Source organism: Monodelphis domestica, chromosome 8 (assembly GCF_027887165.1).
Source record: "Monodelphis domestica isolate mMonDom1 chromosome 8, mMonDom1.pri, whole genome shotgun sequence".
NCBI classification, from domain to species: Eukaryota; Metazoa; Chordata; class Mammalia; order Didelphimorphia; family Didelphidae; genus Monodelphis; species Monodelphis domestica.
In genome coordinates this window covers 59,687,252-59,700,369 of record NC_077234.1, presented here as the reverse complement: position 1 = coordinate 59,700,369, position 13,118 = coordinate 59,687,252, and the positions used below count along the sequence as shown (strand labels likewise).

Genomic DNA, 13,118 nt, shown 5'->3' with positions numbered 1-13,118 from the left:
CATTCTACTCTGTCTTAATATTGAAGGAGGAGGGAATTCAGAATCTTACATGCCTCTTAATTGGGCAAAAAGCAGAAGACTTTCATGCATGGTAGCATTTATGCTGCTTAACATTTTGATCAAAAAATATTTTTTATTTTCTAATTATTATTATAAGGGGTGAAGGTAAAATAAAAAAAAACACATCAAAGTAACTCAAGTAAAGTGCTCAGTATTGGCCTCTAGTGGCCAAGAGGCAGCACTACAACTGTGAGGGGGTAAGGGGCATGGTTAGAGGAGGGTTTCAGGGTAAGGGGTGTGATTAGGGACTGCCAGAAACAAAAATGGAGGATATGACTATGAAATCGAGTGGGGTCTGAGAGACAGAATGAGGTAGGTTTGGTAAAGCAAGGAGGGGTCTGGAGTTGTTGGGCCATGACCCTCCCTGCCAAGGCAAAAAGCCTGGTAGAGGCTAATAGGAAATCAGGTGCCCAGCAGGGAAAAGGGGCTTCCCTTCTGTGCTGGGCTAGGGAAAGGGAAGCTTATACTCACCAGCTTCAACAGGAACAGGTCTGCAGAAGCAGCAGAAAGCTCTGGGGTGTGGCAGCTGCAGGAGGCAGTAGCAACACTGGAGTGCGCCCAGGGTGCTGTGGCTGGGTAGCAGATCAAGGCAGTGGGGGAGAAGTGGGCCTGCTGCTTAGTCGGGGTATGGCCAAGCTGTGGGCAAGAATGGCTGATCAGGCTGGTCATGCTACTCTACAGGTGTGGGCAAGGAGTGGCTTTTCCACTAAGTTCCCCAAATTAAGGCAGCTAGGCTAGTAGGAGAGTGACCAGCAGGATGGGGTGGAAATACATACAGCTGTCAGAGGCTCAGAAGGTGGAAGGAGAGCAAGAGGAAAACTCCAAGCAGTAAAGCAGCTTTTGGTTGCAAACCAGGCAGTTTTAAACCATGGGGTTTAGGCAAGCTGGTGCTTTAACACCAATTGCTTGCAGCTGCACTCTGGTAGTACAGCAAGGGCAGAAACTACCAGCTTTTAAAAAAAAAAAAGCTCTGAGTTCTAAAGTCCCTTCATAGAGTCACAAAATGTTAAAATTAATATTTGATACTCCAAGTATTTTAAAATCCATGTTGAACAGAGAGAAAAAAAAGGCAAAAACCCGCTCCCTCCTCCACACTGATACCAGCCAGAAAGACTGCTTGGGCAGAGACAGAAACTCAACCTCAATCCACGCACAAAATGCACAAAATGGGAAAGGAAAATGGCATTGTGGGAAATGTAGTCTCTAGGGTTCAAGATTCTAAATCAATACACTAGTATTATAGCATACATATACATATATATAGTATAACCCTAGTCAGGGGTATGCTAGTAAATGTTTAAAACCAGTTCTTGGGAGAGGGACATATACATGACACACTTGTATATTTAACCTACATTATTAGCATTTTCTTCATCACTTTCTCAAGTCTAGACAATCAAAACAATTAGCCAAGCTCTGATTTGTAGCATGTGCCAATTTCTGAGGTGTAATTGTTTACAATGAAAATCTAATAAAGTGTTGAGGCAGCAGTTTGATCTGGCTCTGGTATATTCCTACCCTTATTAGCCTGTAAACTTCTTATGGGTAGTAGGAGTAGAAGGAATGTCCCAATCCATATATTCAAGTGTTGACTTCCTTCCCACTGAATGGAGTTTCACAATGAGTACATGTAGTAAATAGTGAATGAAATTGACCATCCAATCCATTAGCGAATAGAAGTGAGAAAATGTATACAGATGAGAATATGTACTCTCAGACAACACACAGAATAAATGAACATTTCCTCTATGGACAATATGTCCCCTCAACAAAGAGAGTACTTTATCTCACACAAGAAGGAATTTCCCCTAAATATCTAGTGTAATAATATGGAAACACAGACATGATTGAAGTGCCCTCTACATGGTGGCTTCTTCACAGAGCCTTTCTCTTCCCTTCAGGGACCTGAAGAGAGTCTGGAGCCATAAGTCTTCTTTAAAGCTAGAACTTGGAAAACCAGGATCTCTCTTCTCTCAAGCCCTTGTCAACTTTGAGCCAACAGAATTGAGTAATCAGTCCCCAACAATGGGGAGAGCCCAGTGCAAATGTATTCTGAGACTTGAATTATATTGTAAGATTTTATAGGGAAAACGGGCAGGATTGATGAACAGGGGATATGGAAGGTTTTGTAATAGGGAATGGAGGAGTTGAAGGGAGAGAGGGAATATGGCTGCCAGTGAGGTAAAAGGAGAGAGATGCCTCCTGCTGAGAGGCTTTTTTTGAAAAATGGGGTTCCTGAGAAATGGGCCACTTATTATAGCCTGGGGGGACATCTTCTCTATAGAATGATGTTGCAGATACCCCAGAGCTGGTAAGCATAGACCCTCCTGAGGGACAAGCCTCCCCAGAACATGGTCGCCCAGCAGGGGTCCAATAAGGACCATTTATAGTTGAATGACTGTCCTGAGGTTTAGCTCCCTCAATGTCCCTGAAATGTTAGTCCTCTTATCTGGTTGCGATATTCAAGATAAATTTTAATCACAAGTTTGGATTGAGGAGGTATCAGGGAAGAGGGAAGAAGGATTTCCCTAGATGATATTTGAGTCTCTCTTAGCTTTTGAGCTGAGGCCAGGCCTCACAGGCTGGTGGAGGGTTTCTGTTATTCCTGTCTACGCTAATGTGTGCTAGTTTTTTTTACATTCAAAGTCTTAGCAGTAGAAAGCAAGATGGAGAAAAATTCTGACCTTAAGAGCTGGTTGGGCTTGTCTCTTCAGGCTGACATCCTAAAGACCTGCCTTACAGTCCAAACTGCTTCCCTTCAGTCCTTTTTTCTGATGAATATGATCACAGGGATCCAGGTAGAGCACATGGTTGGGAAATTCAGGAATAGAGACACTTCTATCCAGAGACAGGGAAAAGGCACATTCCAGTTCCAGGGCCAGGAAGGAAGAGTCAGTCATGAGATCAACAGCCACTCCCAATTGCCCCTTCCCCCACAAACTGTCAGTCTTGTCAATATCTTCTCTCTCAAATTCCAACTGCTGTTGGTTTCAACTCAGTAGCAGAAAGTCCAGAACTTGTTTTAGTTTTCCTTTCCACAATCATCCCCTTTTTTTGTTGTGACCTTCCCAAGGTCACTTATTTTTATTATAGTTACTAATCTACTAAATCTAATTTCTTACTACTTCCCCCAAAATAATAAACTTCCCTCAATTACTCTATCACTATTCTATGCTAACTTTATCTACTCTAAGGAATTCTATGCAGGACCATTTAGGCAAGGGTAGTTTTAGGGTTTTACAATAAATTCAGTACAATAAGTGTTTGAACAAAATCATTACAAAGGAATTTGAATTTTAGTGCTAATACTACTTACTCTTGCTAAGTTTACTAAAACAAATAGTTTTCCTATTTTGTATATATATTATTATTTGCAGACTATTTTATCTATACATTCCCATTAAACACAATTTCAGCATCAGTTTTACAATAAATAATTAAAAGTTTACTATCTGCAAATGTAGCTCAAGTCTATTCCTATGTATAACTGTCTATGCTATGCTTAAATTAACTTACTCCTAATCTATTCCCTATTTATTATAACTATTATGTAAGTCTCTAGTCTAATCTATAACCTAATCTTATGTACAACATATAAACATGCTATGCTAAATATTTACAAACTCTATTACTATTCTACTAGCCTAATTATAGTATTTACATTATATATAGATTATTTACAAATAATACAATAACATACATAGTTTCCTAATCTTGATATCAGTCAAATAGAAATATATATTGATATTTATATTTGCCTAAGAACTTATTGAACTAACTATATACATATTTACATTTTGCATAAATACATTTGTTTATTTAAACAATGTCTCCCAATATATGCCAGTTTGTGATTTTGTGTTTTGTGTCTCATAGTGTTGTGTTGAATTCATACTTGTCAAATTTCTTCAGATTTCCACTTTTCCTGTTGACTGATGAATCTCTTCTTCCAAGTTATGTAATGTTGCATGCTATTTCCCTAATATGTGAAATTAATTTTGTTTTATTATTTCAACACACTCAGTCTTACATATGTCTCGTTTTCTATCTGTCCTCTTCTTATATAAACAAATTTACAAAGTTCAAAGTCTTAGCTCTTTATTTCAGGCTTTTTTCTCTTTTGTTTCTTCTCTCTAGTAGCTATTAAACAAATTTACAAAGTTCAAAGTCTTAGCTGTTCATTTCAGCTTTTCCTCTTTGTTCCTTCTCTAGCAGCTTTTCTTGATGCTTTTCCTCTGGGCTGGAAACTAATCTTCTTGCTGTGGCATGCTTGACTGATGGGATCTTCTTGTCTCAAACATTATGTGTCACTATTGTTTCTTTGTGATGTACTTTTTGATGTTAATCAGTTTTTGTTTTCATTTCTCAGCACTACCTTTTGTCTAATTATCTTCTATGTCTGTTACAGTGCTGTTGAATTTTTTTGGTTTTACGTGGGAACAGTGGAACCATGAGTCTTTCCCTTTAATTTTTATAGCTTTTGGGTTAGTAAGCAATTATTCATGTGGTCCAGTCCATTTTATATCTGTAGCCAATTTTCTATAGAAATTTTAAAAGTATACTATGTCTCCTGGTTTGATGTTGTGCAAATTGTAATCCTGTGGTACTGTTTGTATCAAGCCCATTTCATGCAACTCTGCCATTCTTGTTTGTCAGCTTGTAAATATTTTGTTAATTGACTGTGAGAAGTTCTAACTCAGAAAAAGGAAGGTGTGATGGGATCATTACATAGTTTCTTCCTCCTTCTGTTTGTTTTCTATCAGGTATATAATTTTATTCTACTTCTAATTCAGTGTCTTCTTCCTTAACCTCATACTTTTCATAAACTTCTTGATAATTCCTAACTCCCAATGCTGCCAGCATTTCTTCTAATGAGTTTGTGTATTCTGTGTCCTGAACTAACTCTTCTGACTGGATAGTTTGTTATTTGATTTGAATTGTTAATATAATCATCTGTCTCCCACTCTTGTAAAACCTGGTGATCTTGATTGTAAAGTTTGATATATTCATAAGGTTCTTGGTCTTCCTCACTTTTTGAGTCAAATATCATTATATGTAATGGTTCTGTGTGATTTGTGTCTTGCACTGACTCTTTCTTGGTGATTTCTATATTCCCCAAGTCTTTTGCAAGCTCTTGCCTAGTATGCTGTAACTCTGTGTTATGTGTTGATAGATTTGGTTCTTGTTTTGTTCCTTCCTGTGGATCTGCTATGATTTCCCAGTTTTGTTCTTCAGTCACAGATACCTCTTGTTGCTTTGAACATTCATTTTGTAATCCATCACCAGTTTGCAATGGAATTGCATTATCATGGAGACTTAAAGATGGTATGATAATGCTTGTGTTTGCTTTTTATTGTGCAGTTACTATTGGTTGAAATTCTTTAGAATAAGGATTTAAGTTTGACTTTTCTTTTGTCATTGGTATGTTCTTTTATAATATCATCTGTGAATTTTACAACTACTCCACCCTACTCAGACCTTACTTTAGAAAATTTGATTTAGTTATTTCCTGATTGTAACAATGGTGATACTTGATCAGGAATGTCTTGGGAACTTTACATTGCTCCACCCTACTTAAACCTTACTTTGGGGAAGATAAAGTTGTAATCTCCTGATTGAACTATGTGTGGCAATAGCTATACTACACACTGTTTCTGGTTGAGATTTTACTTGTTGGAGCTGTAATATATCTAATTCTCTCTAAGAGAGTTCTGAAAAATACCATGCATAAGATATGAAATCAAATAAGAGATTCAGGTCAGTCTCCCCTTGAAAAACCCATTTCCCAGTTGAACCAACCAATTACTCCTTCTAATATTCAACAAAATGCAGAACTAAATACTTGGTTTGAGCTTATAGAGGAAAGTTTGGGGGAGATCATAGCTTCTATAAAAAGTATTAAAAGAGAGTTAAGAACATCCCAGAATAAGAGTGACTTATATCTCCATACTTCCTCATTATCAGAATCTCTGTCCCACCCAGCTCTGGACAATATGGCTCCTAGTTCACACCCAACTTACTACTACCCAACGCATTCTTCCCCCCACCCATACTGACCACCCTAACCCCTCTACCCTAAGTTCACATCAAAGTTCACACCCTGCCCATGCTTTCTACCCCACCCCCTCCACCCTAAGTTCACACCCTACTCATGTCTCCAACCCTAACTCCTTTGCATCCTTTCCCCTAGCTATTGACCTTCTTCCTTTGCCCCTCCTTCCCACTCTGCCTAATTTAATTCCCATACCCTTCTACCTCTGATCCTACTGGCACTATGGGACAACACCAAACCCTACCCCTCAGCATACCCAACCCTTCCCTTTCTCACAGCTACCCCATTGAGAATGGAGCAAGAATCCTAGAGACAGGAGTATGAGAAAATTAAGGTAGTTTATTTCCTTTAAGGGAAGTTCCACCTTTCAATAAAAATGGGAACTTGGTATCTATAAGACTCCAATCACCTTTTAATCCTGAAGATTTTAATAAATTCAAGGAAGACCTTCCATCATTTGAGGGAGAACCAATATTAATCATAAAAAATGGAGAACATATTCAGAACTTTTGACCCCTCTTGGATAGATGTTGAAAACTTATTAGAAAAATTTCTGACAAAGAGAGAGAAAAATAATGTCATCTCTCTGGCTAATCTGAAGTGAGGTAGAGGAGCAAATTATTGGCCAACTGAAGATCTTCTTTGGAATCCCAATGTTGAACTAGATCACAGAAAACTAAACAAGGCCAGAGAAGCATTATTGGCAGCCATGAGACCTTGCTCTGATAGACCTGAAAAACGGTCAAAATTTGAAAGAACCCAACAAGAAACTGATGAGACCCCCTCCCAGTTTATGGACAGACTTCTTGACATAGGAAATACATATATGGACCTTGATTTATCCAGAGAAAGGGACATTAGGCAAATACATAGGCAATTCATTGAGAATTGTTGTTCAGTGGCAAAAGCCTACTTTAAAACTAGCTGTCCTAATTGGGACTTTATAGACCTTGAAGAATTGAGGAGAGTAGCAGACTATGTTTATAAGGGGTGTGTAAAAAGACTTGAGGAACACAATATGTCAATGGAAGACTTAAAGAAATAAATTGAAATGTTAAAGGACAATTGAAAAATAAGGGAGAGACCATAGCCCCTTTGCAGGAATCCACAGATAAATCATTAACATGGCTTTTCTGTGGGAAGAGAGGCCATGCAACGATGGTCTGTAAGAGCTGGCTATGGGAAAAAAGGAATACTAACAGCTTTAGACATAATAACTATAGAAATAACTATGATAATGATCATAGAAATCACAACTTTAGAACTGATAGTCATAACTATAATAACTATAGGAATTGTAATGCCAATCAAAATAATGACAGTGCTCCAAATGAGGAAAATGATAATACCCCACACAATGCCCAACAGCAATATATCAAAAATGGAGCTCATCCACTCTATACTCTGGGTGAAAATCCCCATCAGCATGGGGGATCCCAGAAAAATGCCCAAGCACCTTTATGAAGGTGTGTGTGGGGGGGGGTTGAGGGCCTTGGAATCAAAGAGTGAAACCTTTGATTTTCCAGAACCTGATATTGTAATCCCAGTAATCCCTATACATGCCCCCCCCCCCACATAGTAAGGAACCTCATGTCACTTTAAAGGTGGGAAATTCATACTATGATTGTCTTTTGGACACCAGGGTGGCTAGGTCAGTTTTTGTAAGCAAACCAGATGCAAAATGTGATTCTATTGGCTCTCTAAATATAGTAGGTGTATCAAGAAAACCTTTAAAGGTCCCAAAACATTCTCCTTGCATGGTATATATAGGACCCCTAACTGTTGAACATTCTTTTCTTTTAATGCCTGGATCCCCCACAAACTTGCTGGGGAGGGAGTTACTATACAAACTACAAGCCACAATAATTTGTGCCCCAGATGGCTCCTTATCATTGGAAGTACCTGAGGAATCTTTAAAATTACTCCCTGTACTTCTCTCAGAGAGCCAGGAGGCAAAAGAGTCTCTCACCTTTGAAATACCTACAGGTATACCGGAGTCTCTTTGGGCCACATCTTCTTCAGATGTAGGCCTACTTCAATTTGCTCTTCCTGTGCAGATTAAAACTAAATCCAGCCCACCTCCTTCCATTCCTCAGTATCCCCTCTCAAAAGAGGCAATTGAGTGTATTACCCCAGTAATAAACTCATTAATTGACCAGGGAATAATAATCCCTGAGAGAGGGAATATTGCTTGGTGTGGCAAAGGAGAGAGATGCCCCCAGCCGAGAGAAAGCAGCAGGGGTCCACTAAGGTATGTTTGTCGTTGAATGACTGAAATTCAGCTCCCTCTATGCCCAGAAAAGATAGTCCACTTATCTGACTGTGAATTCAAATAATATAAAGTTGATTAACCAGTTGGGGTTGGAGTTTTTTCTCAGCTTCAGAGCTGAGGCCTGGTCCCAGAGGCTGGCAGAGGGTTTCTTCCCACCTCCCGCCTACTCTATATCAGTCCTGCTTTGTCTAATTCAGAATCTTAGCAGTAGACAGAAAGCAAACAAGAACAGTTCTGACTTTCAGAAATGATTGGGCCTGAATCTTCAGGCTGAGGCAAGGAGAGGCACACCATACCAGACTGGGCTGAACAAGCTCCTTCCTCCTCCAACACCAGGAAGGAAGTCCAACCCAGCCGGAAGGAAATGCTAGTCACAAGACTCAACTGCCACTCCCAGTTGCCCCTTCCCCCACCAACTGTTAGTCTAGGTCCTTTCCACACCAGGCATTTTGCTTTCACCTAGAAGGGCTCTCATATACATGGAGTTGTCTGTCCAGGGTTACGTGGAAAGCACGAGTTTATTTGCACAAATTTTGAGCCAAGACACAGATAATATAACTTTTTTTTATCTTTTCATAATTTTTTCCATTTGAATTAATTTATTTAGTCAATTTAGAACATTATTCCTTGGTTACAATAATCACATTATTTCCCTCCCTCCCCTCCACCCACTCTTCCTGCAACCAATGCACAATTTCACTGGGTATTACTTGTGTCCTTGATCAGAACCTATTCCCATGTTGTTGTTTACACTAGAATGTTCATTTAGGGGGGCAGCTGGGTAGCTCAGTGGATTGAGAGCCAGGCCTAGAGATGGGAGGTCCTAGGTTCAAATCTGGCCTCAGACAATTCCCAGCTGTGTGACCCTGGGCAAGTCACTTAACCCCCATTGCCTAGCCCTTACCATTCTTCTGCCTTATGGAAGGTAAGGGTTTAAAAAAAAATGTTCATTTAGAGTCTACATCCCCAACCATATCCTTTTGACCCATGTATTCAAGCAGTTGTTTTTCTTTGGTGTTTTTACTCCCACTGTGTTTCCTCTGGATGTGGATAGTGGTTTTCCTTGTAGATTCCTCCAAGTTGTTTGGAGTCATTGAATTGCCACTAATGGAGAAGTCCATTACATTTGATTGAATGTATCAGTCTCCATGTACAGTGTTTTCCTGGTTCTGCTCCTCTCACTCTGCATCAATTCCTGGAGGTTGTTCCAGTCTCCATGGAATTCCTCCACTTTATTATTCATTTGAGCACAATAGTATTCCATCACCAACATATACCACAATTTGTTCAGCCATTCCCCAATTGAAGGGCATCCCCTCATCTTCCAGTTTTTTTGCAACCACAAAGAGTGCAGCTATGAATATTTTTGTACATGTCTTTTTCCTTATTATCTCTTTGGGGTACAAACCCAGCAGTGCAATGACTGGATCAAAGGGCAGACAGTCTTTTATCGCCCTTTGGGCATAGTTCCAAATTGCCCTCCAGAATGGTTGGATCAATTCACAACTCCACCAGCAATGAATTAATGTCCCTACTTTGCCACATACCCTCCAGCATTCATTACTTTCCTTTGCTGTCATGTTAGCCAATCTGCTAGGTGTGAGGTGATACCTCAGAGTTGTTTTGATTTGCATTTCTCTGATTATAAGAGAATTAGAACACTTTTCCATGTGCTTATTAATAGTTTTGATTTTTTTAACTGAAAATTGCCTATTCATGTTCCTTGCCCATTTATCAAGTGGAGAATGGTTTGATTTTTTGTACAACTGCTTTAGGTCTTTATAAATTTGAGTAATTCAACCTTTGTCAGAGGGTTTGTAATTAAGATTGCTTCCCAATTTGTTGCTTCCCTTCTAATTTTGGATGCATTAGTTTTGTTTGTACAAAACCTTTTTAATTTGATGTAATCAAAATTATGAATTTTATATTTTGTGATTTTTTTCTAGCTCTTGCTTGGTTTTAACATCTTTCCTTTCCCAAAGCTCTGACAAGTATACTATTCTGTGTTCGACTAATTTGCTTATACTTTCCTTCTTTATATTCAGGTCATTCACCCATTCTGAGTTTATCTTGGTATAGGGTATGTAAACCTTAAAATTTCTTAGACTTATGAATGTTGGAAATTTCACCATTGGGAAATTTCATACTTGGAAAAAATTTCCTACTGATAGTAAGAACTCTATTGGAATGTGAAAACTCTTGGCATGGGAGGGTCCTTCTCCTCCCTACTTAAGACTACTTTAGGACAGAAACCTTTTGCTAAACAATGGAAAGGGCTTTGACCTATGCTTAAGCATAGAACAGGAAGTTCTTTGAGTCATGATTGATTTTAGAATTGATACAATAGAGATACTTGGAATGACAGAACCAGGTCTTGGAACTTACAATCTCCACCCTACTCAGTCTAACAGAATTTAGGAAGGGCTGCAACATAGATCAAGATTTAATTATTTGAGAATATGACCTACAACAGACATGTGCAAAGGAAACAGACCTCTGGGCGGTCCTGGGTTAAGCTAGAGCCACCATTGGCACAGGGGAGACATCGACAGTGATTGGTAGATGTGAGAACTGAGGGGAGGGGACTTAGATGGTTTCCTTAAAGATAGCAGGGTCTGAGGAGAGAAGGAGGAGGTTTTGCTCTGAGCGAGGTGGCTCTGAAGGAGGATTGAGGAAGTTGCTCTGTGGGAGGACAAGGAGAGAAGGCTGGCTCTGAAGGAGGAGAATTCTCTGGAAACATTTCTTGAAAGGAGGCTCTCTTGAAGGTGGAGCCTGAGGTTGGCATGAGAAGCCTTACCTAGAGAGATCTTGGGTGAGTGATAAAACCAACTGACTGATTTATTCATTCTTATTCCTTTCTTACTTTCTCTCTTTTTCTATTGATTAATCAGTGTATTATAAATTAAATTTCTCTATAAAACCCAGTTGGCTTGGGCATATTCATAAATTGGGAATATATTCCCTGGCGACCATCTTATATTTATATAAAACCAAGATACAGTAGAAAACATATTTCAGCAGTCATAATTGATATATATATTTCCCTTGCTCCCAAACATTTTAATTATTACAGGTGTGAGATGTTGAACCAAACCTAATCTGTCCCATACTGTCCTCCAATTTTCCCAGACATTTTTATCAAATAGTGAGTTTTGGTCCCCAAAACTGCGAGCTTTGGGTTTATCATAGACTGTCTTGCTGAGGTCATTTACCTCATGTCTGTTTCACTGATCCTCTTTTCTGTCTCTTAGCCAGTACCAAATTGTTTTGATGACTGCTACTTTATAGAACAGTTTGAGATCTGGTACTGCAAGTCTTCCTTCCTTTGCATTTTTTTTTTCATAATTTCCCTAGATATCCTTGAACTCTTGTTCTTTCAAATGAAGTTTATGTTTTTTTCTAATTCAGTAAAAAACATTTGGTAGTTCAATGGGTGCTATGTTCAATATGGTGCTAAATAAGTAAATTAATTTGGGTAGGATTGTCATTTTTATTATGTTAGCTCGTCCCAGTCATGAGCAATCAGTATTTTTCCAATTGTTTAGATCTAGTTTTAATTGTGTGGAGACTGTTTTGTAGTTGTGTTCATATAGTTCCTGTGTTTGTCTTGCCAGATAGATTCCTAAGTATTTTATATTGTCTAGGGTGATTTTAAATGGAATTTCTCTTTCTAATTCTTGCTGCTGAAATGGGCTGGAGATATCTAGAAATGCTGATTACTTATTTGGGTTTATTTTGTATCCTGCAACTTTGCTGAAATTGTTGATTGCTATATTTTCTGTTGCTTTTCCAGGATCTCTGTTTGTTGTTAGCTTGGACTAATTATGCCTTTAAATAACAGTCTTGAAACATGTGACCCATTTTTCCACCTAGGATACATTTGGGTACATTTCTCCTTTGATTGCTGTGTGTGTATTTTCTTATGGGTTTGTATTATGGCAAGTGGCTAGATTTTTTATTTCTTCAATTTCTTTATGTTTAATTGTGTTATTTGTCTCCTTGGGCTTGGTTTTAAGCTCTTTTATTATTTCATCCTTTTCTTCTAGGATTTCTTTATGGCCTGTGAATATGTAATTTGTAGTTTTTTTTTTTTTTAATCTTCCAGACTTAGTGTTTCCCAGGCTGGGCATTGAAGTTTAAAATATGATCTAATAGGTGTGTTACTGCCTTTCACAAATTGTCTCCTTATGTGTTGGAGATTTTGTTCAGTTAAATTTTCAAATCCAAGCACATCCTCTTACTTCAATCACTCTATTGAGGAACTTAGATGGATAGTCCCCACTTTCCTGTCTCAATTTCTCAAATTGTCACCAAGTATCTGGTCTTTTTGAAAAACTTTTCATTGCCTCTAATTTATCTTCTCTGGCCTTTTTTAGATAAGGTAGATTTGCATTATTAGATAACTCTAAGTCTGTTCCTTCCTCTGGCCATGATATTAAATTTAGATTGTTTCTACTTTCATCAATGAATTGTTATTTTTCCCTTTTTGAAAATAATTCTGAGAGAAGAATTTCAGTGTCCTGGAAATTTGCATCACAAAGTCTAATCGCTCTTTTAAATTCTTTCAAACGTCTCACAGGTTTTGAAAACCAGGAACGCATCCATTTTTTCAGATTTTCAAGGTCAACTGTTGTAAATGGTCTATGTGTTTTAATATGAATTATGTTGCTATCTGGTTGTAGGCTTGTTTGATCTCTTAGTGGCACTGTTGATATTCCACCTTCAACCCCATCT

The 13,118-nt window shown here is 38.4% G+C and overlaps 1 pseudogene; it reads left to right on the top strand.

The window, feature by feature from the left end:
- Positions 1–414: 414 nt before the first annotated feature.
- Positions 415–13,118, top strand: part of LOC130455951 (TBC1 domain family member 16-like) — a 76,197-nt pseudogene continuing 63,493 nt past the window's right edge.